The sequence below is a fragment of the Lynx canadensis genome, chromosome B2, assembly GCF_007474595.2.
Source record: "Lynx canadensis isolate LIC74 chromosome B2, mLynCan4.pri.v2, whole genome shotgun sequence".
NCBI lineage: Eukaryota > Metazoa > Chordata > Mammalia > Carnivora > Felidae > Lynx > Lynx canadensis.
Genome location: NC_044307.1, coordinates 21,260,357 through 21,275,470, shown reverse-complemented (window position 1 = coordinate 21,275,470; position 15,114 = coordinate 21,260,357). Strand labels below are relative to the sequence as shown.

General features: G+C 48.8%; 1 protein-coding gene across 4 annotated transcripts in view; it reads left to right on the top strand.

The window, feature by feature from the left end:
- Positions 1-5,684: 5,684 nt before the first annotated feature.
- The window catches only part of RREB1 (ras responsive element binding protein 1), a 133,603-nt gene continuing 124,173 nt past the window's right edge, over positions 5,685-15,114 (top strand). For 3 of the 4 annotated variants that reach the window (XM_030314887.2, XM_030314889.2, XM_030314884.2), the window contains exon 1: positions 5,685-5,911. The gene's annotated coding sequence lies outside the window, so the exon portion shown is untranslated. Of the gene's footprint in view, positions 5,912-6,129; positions 6,594-15,114 lie in introns of those variants that run through there. The other variant, XM_030314885.1, reaches the window with a different exon arrangement.

The following is a 15,114-nucleotide window of genomic DNA, read 5'->3' as shown; positions in this document are numbered from 1 at the left end:
TTAATTCTCCCTTCTTCTCATGCCACAACCAGTTGGGCCCAAGCCCAGTGAGTTTCATTTCTGTAACATCTCCTACCTGGTCTAGTCCCTCCACCTGTCCCACTGTTTTTGCTGTCATCACTCTACCATGGCTGCCGTGATTTCCTATCTTTCGGTTCCACGCCTTTTGGTCACAGCTCCAGAGGGATTCTTTTCCCTTCTCTCATATCAAATTGGTCAAGTTCTGGGGAATCTACATGCTAACTGTGTTTCCAATTAGTCCATTCTTCCCTACCTCTACAGCCAGGGCTCCCTGGGTCCTCAGTATTTCTTAGGCAGACTCTTCTGTTAATCCCTAACTAGCCTTCCTGTCTCAAGTCTTCCAGACCCTTCTCCACAGTCCTCGGAGGGAGGCTCTATCTGCCTTCCTCCTTAAGCCTTTCAGGGCCTCACCATTGGATAAAGTCCAAGTCAGCTGCAAGGTGCCCAGAGCTCTTAGCGGTCCGGCCCACTGGCTATTTCTCCAGCTCCATCTCTTGCCACCTCCCCTCCTCCCTCTGCCCCAGCCACAGAGTGAGGTATTTGCAGTTCTGGAAACTGACCTTGTTTTCCGCCTCTGTGCCCTTGTGCTTACTACTTGCTGCTCCCTGTGTCTGGAGTGCCCTGCCCCCTCCTCTCTGCCTAGGGGACACCTTACATATCTCGTGAGCTTCCGTGAATGTCACCTCATCCATGCAGCCTTCTCCAAGGTCCACCTCCTCCTCCTTCTTGATTCTCTTCCTTTGCATAGCACAGAAAACTATGGTTCCCATTTATCCCCACCTCAAGCTCAGTATCCCCTGCTCTGTCACTTTCCACCTCGAATGGGCTTCTACCCCTGACTTTCTCTTTTTGTCAGTCCTTCCTTCAGTCACCTAAGACCCAGGCATCATCAGGGCCCTCGCTTCCTTTACACCCCCATCCCTGGTCCACCAGTTGCTTTTCTGGCTTTCCTCTGAAGTGGTTCTTGATCTTCTGTTCTCCATTCCTTCTCTACCCCTACCCTAGTTCAGGCCCTCATACCTGAGGTTTTCCATGGATAGTATTCAAAATTCCTTGTGGTAGAGCCTCAGCTTGTTTACCTTTTTGGTCATGTCACCTGCATATCCCTGTATATGTCATAATCCAGCCACACTAGATGCCATCCGGATCTGTGAACAGATCCATGACTTGCTACAATCATGCCTTTGCATCTGCTGATTCTAATCCCAATCTCCATCTGCAAAATTTCTAGCTGTTCTCCATGGCTCAACTCCATTGGCTTTCTCTTCCATGAAGCTTTCCCTGATTGTTTTTTTGTTTGTTTGTTTATTTATTCACCTGTTTGAGAGAGACAGTGTGTGAGAATGTGAGTAGGGAAGGGGCAGAAGAGGGAGAGAGAGAGAATCTTAAGCAGGCTCTAGGCCTAGCAGAGAGCCTGTTGTAGGGCTTGAATCCATGACCATGAGATCATGACCCAAGCCGAAATCAAGAGTTGCACCTAACCCACCGAGCCACCCGGCTGCCCCTCCCTGATTGCTCTTACTAGAAGAGATCTCTTTTCTCTGAGCCCCTGAATCTCGCACCAACTTAATGGTTTTTAATATGTTGGTTTGCATTTCATGCTTACTTCATATGGATGCAGAGATTAGACTATAAATTCTTTTAAGGCAATGGATATGAATTATCTATTTTTGCATCACTTCTCTGCTAGAGAATCTAGCACAATTTCTTGATGTGTAAGCATATCAGCTTGATCGAGATATAACTTACTTACCTGTACAAATCACCCACTTAAAATGTACAATTCAGGGGCACCTGAGTGGCTCAGTTGGGTAAGGGTCCGACTTTGGCTCAGGTCATGATCTCGCAGTGGGTGAATTTGAGCCCTGCATCAGGCTCTGAACTGACAGTGTGGAGCCTGCATGGGATTCTCTCTTTCCCTCTCTCTGCCCCTTCTGTACTTTCTCTCTCTTTAAACTTGGGGTGTCTGGGTGGCTCAGTAGGTTAAAGCATCCGACTTCAGCTCAGGTCATGATCCTACGGTTTGTAAGTTCAAGCCCCGCATCAGGAGCCTGCTTCAGATTCTGTGTCTCCCTATCTCTCTGCCCCTTCCCCACTTGCGCGCTCTCTCTCTCTCTCTCTCTCTCTCTCTCTCTCTCTCTCTCTCTCAGAAATAAAATAAAAACATAAAAAAATAAATAAAATAAACTTAGAAAAAATGAAGTGTACAATTCAGTGGCTTTTTAGTATATTCAGTTGTGCAACCATCACTACTATCAATTTTAGAACATTTTCATCACCCCGGAAAGAAACCCCATGCACGGTAGTAGTCAATCCCCAAATCCCCCAAACTCTCAATCCTCCACAACCATTAGTCTACTTTCTGTTTCTATATATTGGCCTATTCTGAATATTTCATATAAACAGAATCATACAATATTTGCCTTTTTGGGTCTGGCTTATTTAGTATGTTTTCAGTGTTGATCACATTGTAGCATGTATCACTATTTCATTCCTTCTGACTAATATTCCATGTATGGATATATCATATTTTATTTATTCATCAATTGGTGGTTATTTGGGTTGTTTCCACTTTTTTAGTTATTATGAATAATGCAACTGTGAACATTTGTGTACCAGTTCTTGTGTGGATATGTTTTCATTTGTTGTGTATGTACCTAGAAGTGGAATGGCTGGGTCATATGGTAACGCTATGTTTAGGATTTTGACGAACTGCCAAGCTGTTTTTAAAGTGGCTGCACCATTTTACATTCTCACCAGCAATGTAGGAGAGTTTCAATTTCTCCACATCCTTGTCAACACTTGTTAGTATTTATCTTTTTGAGTTTAGCCATCCTAAGTGGGTGTGGAGAGGCATCTTTCTCATTGTGGTTTTGATAGCATGACTCTTTTTTCCTATTAGATGTTCAATAAATATTTGTTGGATAAATGATATTTATATGAATATGAACAAACAGAACTTTGAACAAGTCATTTGACTCCAAATTTATTAATTAGCTAGAAAAGATGAACACAGAACCCAGTATCATTAGAATTCAATTTTTATTTATTTATTTATTTATTTATTTATTTATTTATTTATTTATTTTTATTATTATTTTTTTTTAAGTAGGCTCCAGGCCCAATGTGGGGCTTGAATCAAGAGTCGCATGCCCTGGGGCGTCTGCTTGGCTCAGTTGGTTAAGCCTCCGGCTCAGAGTCGGAGCTGAGTCGGGCTCTTTGTTGACAGCTCAGAGCCTGGAGTCTGCTTTGGATTCTGTGTTTCCTCTCTCTGCCCCTCTCCCACTTGTGCTCTGCCTCTCTCTGTCTCTCAAAAATAAATAAATGTAAAAAAAAAAATTAACAAAAAAAGAGTTTCATTCCCCACTGAAAAGCCAGCCAGGCGCCCCTAAAATTTAATTTTTATAAGTTATTTTTAAACTGTTTTCTTTTTAGTTGCCAGAATTATCTAGATGACATTATAAAGGTAGTGATTTGTCATAAAAATTCATGTAGCTTTGCAGGTTTGAGTGTATTTTACAGAATGAGCTCAATTAAAAGCAAAATTCTAATTTTGATGTTCCTATGCAATACCTACCACTTGCTGGGGAGACTGGAATCTTGAGGCAAGGCAAGTAAATAAACTAGCATTCCCTACCTGGCCCTTCCTTTGCCTTCTTAGTGGAACACACTACAACTCGGAAGCTCCAGACACGATTCTATGGTGACCATGTGAGCTGTTACTCCTGCTTAGAGACCTGCTCACTTCCTCCTCAGGCATGCCTGTCTTCACAAAAGCACTTGATAAATACACTTGGGGATGTGGAGTCAGGGGGTGGGGGGTGGTGCATAGGAAAATGCAAGTGCTGAAGTTTCTCTGAGTAGAGTTTTCCTCAGTAAACAGCAGACCCTGGGAAACCTAACAGGTTCTGAAAACTTAATGTTGGTGATTCTGGACGTCAGAGAAGCAAGCAGCTGAATCAGTTCCCTCTTGGGCAGTGGTTCAGCCTACTTATCTCCAGGCTAATGGTCCAACTGCTTTTGCTTGGTTCTGTAGAGTTCTATCTTGGCCAGAATCCTTAATCCATCCCTAGATAGACACTTCTTTCTATCTGCAGCCCCGAAAACCTGAATTCCATTAAAGGCCCATGATAGGGCTTACAACTTTGTATGGCATGCAAGTGTCCTCAGAGGAGCTGGTGTGGTAGAGCCAGGGTCAAAGGTCATAGTAAGTACAGAGTAGGCAGCTTTGTGTACCTATAACATCGTCTTGCCTAACTGGTCTCAAACGCCTAATTCTACAGTAGTATTCACTACAACTATTTAGGAGGCACGTTTGTTCTCAGAAACTGGGGGCAGGGGGGCATTTACTTTCCAAAACCACAATCACCCCTGTCTAAAGAGGTTTCCTAAGGGCGAGAGAAGGCTCCTCTCAGAACCCCGGTTGGAAAAGTATTAACAGTGGGAAACATGTCAGCTGCTTGTTGGAGGAAGCACAGCCCAGGCCTGGTTTCTCTGGGGCTCGGTGATAACTTGGATCGCCACAGCCACGCTGAAGCGTGGTGGCAGCCGCCGCCTTGGGGATGGAGAGCAAGCAGCTCCGAAGAGGGCCCCTACTTTTCAGAGTTGAAACAGGAGCCCTCTGAAAGAAAGAGATATTGCGTGTGGCTTCCCTGGTGCCTCGGAGGGCGACGTGGATGACACAGCATCAGCCCGTGCCGTCGCGGGGTGGGGACACAGCGGCGGTAGGAGCCTGTGCCATCCTCAGCCCCTTGGGGGCGAGGTAACCCCCGCTTAAGCCTCAATTGTGGAGTGTGGGGAAGGGAAGGTGACAAAAGCCGGTCAGAGTTGAATTTGTTGGACGGAGAATACGCTCCCGGGCGGCAGCCCCAGCGCTAGAAGGACCGGGCTCGGGGGAACAGCCCGAAGTTGGGGGCGGGGTGAATCGCTGGTTCCTTAATCTCTTGCCCCATCATCTACTCGCCCCACCTGGATGCAGAGCGAGGACCGCGTGGAGAGGGAACGGCGCGGGTGGGGCTCACCCTCCCGTTTGCCTCCGTGACCGAGCGGGGCGGCGCCGGGCGGGGGAACCCGACCCCCATGCTACCCCCTGTCGGCCCCCGGGGCGCCCCTCTCGCGCCTCCCGGGCATCGCTGCCTATCCGTTTCCTCCGTTAAAATAGTGAAACAAACCATGGAGTGAAGTGATGGAAAGCCGGGGGCGGGGAGTTGCCAGCAAGTGAGGGGCTGCCGGGGAGGGGGCGCGGTGGTCCTCGAAGGTGACCGTCCGGCGAGCGCAGGGCCGATCGGGATCGCGCTCAGCTGCGACGGCCCAGACCCTTCCCCTGGGGCGGCCCGGCCCTCCCCTGGCCCGGGGCGCCGGCGGAGGGCGTGGGGCAAACCTGGGGCTGCGGTGGGGGTGGGGTGGGGGACTCCACCTCCATCCATCCCGGGATGGAAACTGCGGTCACCCCGCTAAAATCGGGGTGGGGGCGGCGGTGGGGACCCGCGGGTACCGCGGATCCCCCCCACCCCCCAGCTGGAGCCGCCGCCGCCGCCGCTCAGTAACACGTCCCCAGGAGACTCGCAGGAGCAACACGTGATGTGTCTACTTATCAGGGTGAGAGGGGGAGAGCGAGTCTCCGAGCGTGCGGGCGAAGAAGCGGGGCGGGGGGCCGAGGCGGGGGCCGGGACGACGGCTGGGGCGCCGGGGTCGCCAGCTCCTCGCCCACCTCCCTCCCTGTGGGAGAAGAGGAGGAGGGGAAGTGACTGCGGAGTTGATGAACTTTGCACATCCAGAAACGCCATTTTGATTCCTTTTCCGGAACAAGTTTGCATCTCTCCTCGTTCTCTCCCCGAAGCCCACCGGTCCCCACTGCATCATGCCTGGGAGCCAAGCGCCCTGCCCGGCCGTAAGTACGCGCCCGGGGTTCAGGCTCCCGGTACTCGGGTGGCAGCGAGATGTCTAGGGCTGAGCGGGAGCGACCTTTTAAAGAACTTTTGGGGATGGGGAGGGTGAAGTGTGCAGAGCGCGTTGTACTTTTTCAACTCGGCGTTCCCCGGAGCCGAGGACCCGAGCGCCCCACGCCGCGCTACGTGCGCTCGGGGCGTTGGGGCCGGCCGGGGATGAGCTGGGCAGCCCTCTCCCCTCGGGCTGCGCGCCGGGCCGCTCCTCCTCCTCCTCCTCCCCTCTTCCCCCTCCTCCTCCTCCTCCTCCCCTTCCTCCGCTCCTTTTCCCCTTCCCGAGCTGCCGGCTCTGCCAACCAGCTCCCAGCGCGAGCCGCCGCGGCCGCCGCAGCGCCCCGCCGCCAGGACCTGATGCGCATCCATATTAGCCGTCCGAGCGCAGGAATCCGGCCCGACCCGCGCCGCCGCGCCCGCCGCGGAATTTATTTTTAACCAGCACCGCGGGGACTCGGATGGTGCGCGCACCGCCGGCCAGAAACATCTTCCCAGCGCTGCTCTCCATCTTCCGCCCTCTCTCCCCCGACATCCTCCCCCCCATGTGGGAGGGGAAACTTTTCTCCTACATACTTTCGAGTCCCTCTCGGGCCGAGAAGCGCGGAGATGACGGCGCCCGCCCGCCGCCGCAAGGTATCCGGGGGTGCCCGCCTGGGGTGCTCGCTCGGGGGTGCCCGCTCGGGGCTGCGCGGTGGGAGCATCCGCCGCGCCCAGCTCCGCGGACTTTGATCCTCCCTGGCGGACGGCGCCGGCCGGGAGGGGGCCGCGGGCAACCCTGCGCCCTCCCCCGTCCCCCGCTCCTGGCTGGGGGTCACGCCGACCACCGTCCCCGGGTGACCGGGGGGAGGAGGGGGCTGGAGCCGTGTCCGCGCGTATTGTTCCCTGGCCCCTTCCGTTGGCGGTGTACGTGTTTTCGTGGGAGCCATCGGTGTGGAGCGGAGCCTGCATCGCGGTGGGGGGGGGGGGGGGACCTCGGCACCCGGCGCCGTCACGAGCACAGGAAGGAGGCCGGGAGCATCCGAGGCGGGGCCGGCCGCCGGGCCCGCTTCGCCGCCCAGCTGTGGAGCGCGCTCGGAAACTTTTGTCCGCCGCCCGCTGGACCAATTTTTCCCGAGTTCTGGGGCTTCCCGTCCTCCTCCCATCCCGGCCCGCAGCGCCGAGCCGGGGCGGGGGTGGGGGAGGAGGGCCGGCGTCGAGGGGCAGGGGACCCAGTGCAGCCCCCCCCCCCACCCGGCCTCGAGCCCGGCCCCCCGCGCCCCCTCCCCACTCGCGGTCTCTTAGGAAACTGCGACCTTAATGGTTGCTAAGGAGCAGGGGAGGTCCTTCCCGTCGCCGGCCCCCTCCCTGGGAAGCGGCGTGTTTTCTGGAAGGGGCCGAGGGTCGCGTCGAGGATGTGGTGACTCGCTCCCCGGCCGCTCACGGGGCCGGAGCAGACTCGTGAGTGCGGGACGCGGCGGCCGAGCCCACTTCTCGGCTGGGCCACTTTCCTTTTCGGGCGGGCAAGGCGGGGGGGGGGGGGGGGGGGGGGGGCGGCCCCGGGCAGGGGAGGGGCGCAGGGGGCACGAGGATCCCGGGGTCGCGGGGACCGGCCAGCGGGTGGGCGGGTTGACAGGCGCCGCGTGCAGCTCGCGTCCAGCGTCCGCGATGCATCCGTGATGGGTTATAAAAGAGGAGGAAAGTATTTCTCCTTGCTCAGCAGATTTGCCCTCCCTCGCTCCTTACTGGTTAAAAGATAGAACGTGAGCCCAGATCCGGACGAGCAGTTCACATTCCATTACGAAATTCTACACGGCTTCAGAGCCAGCAGCAGCACACATTCGGGGCACTTTGGAGTTTTTTTCTTCTTTTTGGGGGGATGGTGGTGGTGGTGGAGAGAGATAGAAGGGTGAATAAAAAGTATAACTTTTTTTGGTGTGCTGAAAAACCTGTCTGAGGGTTTTCATCAGTAGAAAAAGTAACCCTCATGCTTGTTTCAGAGTTTAGATTTAAGCTTAGCCTTGTAAACGCCAATGGAAATAAAGTTTGTCTGTTGGATAGGGATGCTGGAAATAGCGAGGTATTTCGGTCTCTAAGAGGAGACTTGAGATGATTTCTGCAAAAGGCTGAGTTGCTAATGTGCATCCCATATTTTTGAGAGCTTTTTTTCTTTTAGACACGAAGTGGTCTGTGCATGCGCATGAGTGTGTTCTGAAATAAGTTTAGTTGAAGTGGAAGGTGGAGAAAAGGGAACTGCAAAGCAAAGAATGCTTTTTCTTGGGTTTTGGTTGTTTATTTCCCCCCTCCACCCATAGACCTTAGAAGCATCCTCTAGACCTGGTGCTTTTTCGAGTAGGCAGGTATGGTTCTAAGACATAGTGCAACCCGGAAGTCTAAGTTGGAGGCTGGAGCCCTGACTTAAACTTTATTTTCTTTTCTTAAACATTTAGTTCTGTGCTCCCTCCAGTTGTTACACAGAACTTTTGAAGAAATGGGTCCGAAATTAGTGTTCAAATAATTTATGCACCGGTGAGCCACTAATGTCTGGTTTGTTGTTGTTGTTGTTTGTTTGTGTTTTACCTTTGCATTTTGGAAGGAGCTCTCTGGGTACCTGCTGATGGATCCTGCTTTGATGTGTTTTGAGCTTTGGTTACACTGATGAATTAAACATTTGAATGTCTTTTATCAAGTTTTAAATGTGTGAAAAAACACCTTCCCTCCCACCCACCCCCACTTTTACAAAAGAAAGGGAGAGCCCTTTGATTTAGTTATTTGTTTAGCTTGTGCTCCATTTTAGGCTGTTAATGAACTTGCACTGTTTTATCATTCTTAAAAATACTGCTAAACAGGTTGCATTTTTGTATGTTTTGTTTTTAAAGGGTTTGCTGGTTATGTGATAACTCTTAAAAAACTGCTGCTGATGCTTACTGTTACATGGCATATCAGTCTCTACGTTTTTCTAGATACTCCTTAATTTCTCATCAGAAATTCAGAGCCTAAGCCCTGATGGCAGACAAGTGTTTGTTATGTGATGGGGAAGATGGGTCTGACTCAGCTGGCACAGGTGGTGCATCCATTCCTAACTATTTACATCATCCAACAAGTGACCTTTTGATTGAAGGGTCTTTTATTTTAGATATCTCCAGGCCGACTCCTGAGATCTTATTTGCATCCAGCACAGGTATAGAATGTTGAAGAAGGAAAATAAATCTACCTTGTCAGTGTGCATCTGATCAAGTTGTTTATTGGTTTTCTGCTGTATTGTCAGGCAATAGCTAGTTGCCATTATGTGGCTCGCATTTTTTACTCTTCAATTTTTAACTGCTGTGTTGATCCACTTTCTCAGGTCAGTTTGGAAATCTTTGCCGTCTTTAAGCTCAGTTGTTAATATCATTTATTACCTTCAGCAGAGGAAGATTCCTGGTGAACGAAGTTAAAAAAAAATTCTACCCTTTTAGGGTTTTGTATGATATAACTAATATAAATTTAACTCCTACAAAAATTGGTTAAATGTGCTCGCTAGAAACAGTCAGAAGTGAATCCTTTTGATGTTTCTATTCATTATCCTTCTGAAAAGTAGGTGGTGCTTAAAAGGTCATAGGATAAGGGTTGCTAAGCAGCTAAACAGAAGGATGCTAAAATTAACCAAAGCATTTTTGAAAGGGAGTCCTTCCCTGTTTTACATTATTTACTAGATTTAATTAATTTTTGAATCATCCTTGTCCTCTGACCTAGCAAGGTAGGCTGTTAAGTTTGTTTTGTTTCTGTTATCATATTTAAATAATCTCTCTTTCTTTTATAAGTGTCTTTTAATTGAAGTTCATGCTCTCTGACCAACTCTGGTGTCAGATGGCAGCTTGTCTGGGCGGACTTCTTGTCTGATACCCGTGTGTTCAGGTTAAACCTTGCCTTCCTGAGGATTGAGGATATATGTGTGTAACACCACCTTACTGCATTTATTCATAACAGGTTAGTTTGTTTTGGAAAATCTAGCTAATCCAGAAAGTGATGTCTTACTGTCATCTTTATTAACCAGATTTGCATTCAAAAGATAGAAATGCAATATAGTATCAATAGAAAGTATGCAATATAGTCCCTCCTGATAACAGGACAATAGTTTTCTTCCCCCTTTCCTGAGATTAGATTAGGTTTTGATAGGATTCCACCTCCCCATCTCAGTTTTTTCAGCCCAGTTTATCATACCTTTTAGAAAAGAATCGTATTAGGTTTAGCGTATCTTTGGAAGGGTGACCAAATGTAAGAAAATAGAAAGCAATATGATTTACGTAAGGTTTTCTGCCTTAAGTATGTTTAAGGATCTTGAAGTTGTACAGTGAGATAAAATAGTTGAAATCTAACAGAAGCCAAGGTTGGTAACCATCATCTCTTGGTTGAAAGGCAAGCCTGCTATAAGTCAAAAGTTTCCCTGCCTCAGAGTTGTTTGTGTACATCTGACCTACTGAACAGGCAAAGTTGAGTAACATTTTTTTTATATCCAAATATAATTAAGAAATTGGATGGGTTCTTTATGGGGGGGCAGGGTAAATGAGTTCTCTTTCTCAGACTTAGTGATTTTTGAGAAGAAATAGCTGTGGCCCTCTTCAGAACGCTGGGGTCAGATTGTGAGTTCCATGCCCCGGGGGGCCTCCCCATAAATCAGAGGTAAAAGGTGTACCATATGAAACACAGAGGGAGGCATACGATGTGCTTTCTGAAATGCATCACTTATTTTTAATTTCCCCACTCCCGTGGAAGGCAGGATAGAGAGGAAAACCATCTGCTCTGTTTTCACCACGACTGAGGTAGAAGATCAAGAAGGGTTTGGGGGTTGGGGGACGGGAGTGGAGAGGAGTAAGGGAGGCAGACTTTTTATGGTAGCTGCCCTGTGGGACAGTGTCATCAACGGTGCTGGGCTCAAGGTTCTCATATCACCTTCTGGGTGTTCACTGTTGGTATGAAGGGAAGCCTGTGTGGATTGGAGCCAGAGATGGAGCTCCATGTTGGTTGGTGGAGAGGCAGGGAAGCCTGGGAGGAGGGCGCAGGAAGCTGTTCCTTCCAGCTACTGGTGCATCTTGTTTCTGATGGTACTTTAGGGTACAGGTGAACCAATCTGCCCATCAATGAAGGTGGTGGCCTGTGACTAGGTGCTTGAGACAAAAGAAGTGGGAGAGGGTGGAGATGTTTGTTCAGTGCGATTCAAACAAGTAATGCTAAGAGAATTTGAAAGCTTCTGTGAAGTCCCCAAGGCTGGGGACACTGGGTACTGACTGCCCTTGCTGGATTCACCTGAGGCCTTTCAGACTCCCTGAGGGCGGGTGGTCCTGATAAGGGAGAGAAAGCCTGGTGAACACCGCCCCCCACCCCCCCATTTCTTTGTCAGCCAGCCAGACTACAGTGAAAAAGTCTCAGTGGGGGTAATTAGATAAAGCTTTTAAATGGCTCTATTTGTTTTTCCCTGGCTTGCTTAGGATCTCCTCTCTTTTTAACCCCCTTTTTCAGAGGCTGTGGGGTAGGATGGTCAGAAGAATGTTTGAGACTTTTAGTGGTTTCATGGCTTCTGAATTTTCAGTTTTTGTGAGGATGTACCTTTGACAAAGTCTTCACCCTGCTTTTGTGAAGGCCGTTTAACAAAGATTCAGATTTTATCCTCAGAGCAACAAACACGGTGAGGGTTAGGTGGGTATATTAACCCATTTTACAGCTGTGCCAGTTTCCACTCTGTGGCTGGTAATAAGCCTAACCCGGGTCTAGCTGCACAGAACACCTGCTTTTTAAAGTCAGCTTAGCTTCCAAAGAATACGGTGCCTATTTGTGTGTGTGTGCACACGCACATGTTGTAAACGAGACCAGATCCTTTTCACAATAATTCTGTGTTGGATTTGAAAATGTAAGGCAATTAAAAAGAAGCTTTTTAGCCTTTGGCACATCTCTGTTGATGAATGTGATTGTACACGGTTTTTGTTGTGTTTTTTTTGGTTTTTTTTTTTTTTAGTAGGTTTTCTACCTCCTGGAATTGTTGTAAGAATAATAAATGTTCCAGAAACTCAAAATCTATATATGGAAGAAAGTGGTATATTTTGAGCTCAGGAAGCTTTGTGGGTATCCACTCTGGATTTCCTTTCCAGAATTGTGCACAGCTCCAACCCTTGAGGCAAAATTTGCCTGGGAGTTTATGTTCAAATTGGGGAAACGCAGCACTTTTCTTTCTGCTTTGGGTGCCGAGAGACAAACAGAACTAGTAAATTTTTCTTAATGAAGTTCACTTAGGGATGGATTTTAAGGACAAGGCATGGCGTGGAAAGCTTTGGACTCACCCTTGAAAGCAGTGGATCTCAGAGTTGGCGGTTTGCCCCCAGGGGCATTTGGCAATGTCTGGAGACGTTTTTGATTGCCTTGCTGGGGGGTGGGGTGGGGGTGGGGGGAGGGGTGCTACTGGCCCTCAGTGGGTAGAGAGGCCGGGGATGCTGCTATCCATCCCACAGTGCAAGCTGATGGCCTCACAACAAAGACTTATCCAGTCCAGGATGTCAGTAGGTGGAGGTTGAGAATCCTGCTTTAAAGGTACAGTAGTCGTGGCCTGTGTTGTGTGAGCAAGTGGCCCGGGTGTAGTCCACGTAACACACGTGATGTATCCGGAGATCTGAAATTTCATAAAGCAAGTAAGCTCCCATTACATGCCTGTGAGGTACCATGGCTGGCATATTCCAGGTTTCACAGAAAATTCGGGGCTGGGGAAGACATTAAGTGGCGTTAAATATACTTAAAAACCCCACAGTAAATAAAAAGTTCTAGAGCTCATCTGCTTCTAAAACAAACCAGATTCGTTGGCACTGGGAAGCTGTTCCGAGTCACTTCTTCAGTTATTGGGAAACTTGCTCTGGTGCTGTCATCTGCCAGTTTTCCCTCATGTTTTAAGTTACCCTGAGTGTCTTCCTCCCCCCGCAGTGTTTGAACTAGCCTTTACGTGCTTGACGGTCCATGTTTTTGCACTCTTAAGTGCAAGATAACTCTCCCTGGTTTTGTTTCCTCAGGTTTTTGCAAAAATTCTTACATAACTACCCACCCTCTCTCTGGGGCAGCATTTTGGAACCTGGCCTTCTGTCCATACGTTTCCTCTCGAGGGGCATGGATGGCAGGCTGCTCCCATAGCTGAAAGAGACCAGGAGGGAGAGAGGGGGAAGGCACGGGGGTTCTTTTCATGTTCTTGGGACTCCTGGATCTCACACATGACAAGGTGGTTGATCTCAAGAACCAAAATGTGGTATACGAACTTTAAACCGGATTTCCTCAGACCAGAAAGGTCTAGGATAGTGACAGGAGTGAGCTTGTGGCCACGGGTGCCACTTGCCTGACCCTTGTCCTGTTCCACTCCCCACCCCCCACCCCCCCCAGGGCTTTGTCACACAGGCAGGAGGTGAGGAGCTGAGAAAAAGGCAGGAAGACAGGGAGACTGAATTCTAGAAAGGGAAGGGCTGTCTGCTGGAAGTACCAGTTGCCCCTAAGATTGCCTGGGCTCCCATTGACCTTAGAGAAATGTAGGACTCTGAAAGGTAGCTTTTTTTTTTTTTTTTTTTTTTTTTTTTTTTTTTTTTTACATCCTAAACCTGTGGATAGACAGTAAGCATCTGTTCACATCTGTTTGTGCTGTCTTGCTCTGTGACCTGCTCTGAAACCCCCGTGGCTGTCCTGTTCCTGGGTAATAGGAACCGTGGATTCTGGTGCTTTTCGGCCCTCTCTAACCTATAAAGCGGCAACTCCCTCAGTCTCCATTTACAGCTTTTCTCCAGCAGGACCTTTTGTCACCTGGCTTACCTGAAGGTGCCCCAGAGGTGACTTGTAAAAATAAAAGTCCTCTCCCATACTTCTAGAAGGTGGTCTGAGGTGCATCATCCACCCAGGCTTCTGGCCAGGAAGTGCTTTGCCCACCTTGTGTCTGTCTTGACCCCTAAATTCAGTGACCAGACCTTCCCCAAAACTTCTGTCCTGGGACTCTGACCTCAGATCCTCATCATGTCGCAAACACCTCCTCAATTAGCTTCCCGCCGCCTGTATTCCCTGCTCCAGCTCATCCTCCTCACTCTGCTCAGAAACTCAAGCTGCACATGGTGTTTGCCTGCTGAAAAACATCTCTTGGCTCCCTGTTGTCTACAGGAAGAAATCCAAACTCTTCAGCTTGGCACCCGAGGACCTTCATCATCAGCTTCCAGACTCTCTTTCTAGTTTCGGCTCCTGCCACTTTTCTGCACCACGACTGTTTCTGCGTGTGCGTGGGTTGTTCATTCGGGCTCATCCCCATCCACTTCTAGCAAACAGCGTTTCTTAGATCTTCCTTCAGACCACTTCTTGCAGGGAAAATCAGGTCCTCCATCCAGAGGATGTCCAGGCCGTCATAAAGTACCTGTTGACCTGTATTTCCCCACCTCCAGAATAGGGGGGGGACTTTAACTCTTCTTTTTTCCGCCTTCTGTACCTAGCTCAAGGATTGCATAGTGGTGCTTAGTTGATAAGGTGTGTTGATTGGATCCATTTTCTCATACCAAAAGCAAGAGTTTTTGTAGAAGTGCAGGGTATTGTTGGAGAAGAGCACATAAAATTTGGAAGCTAAGTCCTAAATATCAGTACAGACTGTGAGTAGGAAACAGAAGTAAACGAGTCTTTAGCACACCCATCATGCAGAGATTTGGTGTTAAGGGAACAGTGGTGCAGAAAAATTTTGAATTACGGAAATTTTAAAATAAAACTTCGCTGAGCTTAATTTGCTGGAAATTAAAGAGAAAAAAAATCTTTGTTAATGCCTGATTGCACTAAAAGCTGTCTCACTAGGGCCCTTACTAATTATAACCACTTTTCATGGCTCTTAGTTTGAAGTTTATATTAAATAGGAGAGATGGGCACACAGATCAAAGACCAAAATCATTTCAGAGCTCCAACGTGTAGGCCCATTTTCTCTGCTTAGTTAGATTTTTGTTTCATTAGTGGATGAGTTAATAGGAGTGTTGGTCTGTGTATAATTTAACTTTTCTTTTTTCCGCTACTCCTTGGATTGAAAACAAAACACCAGATCAGAAACCTGCACTTTATTTGTGGGTGCATGTGTGTGGAATATACTTGATAGAAGTTGAGTATAGATCATATTGATGGAAAGAGTCATTTCACTGTTTTAGGGGAGTTTCCTTTA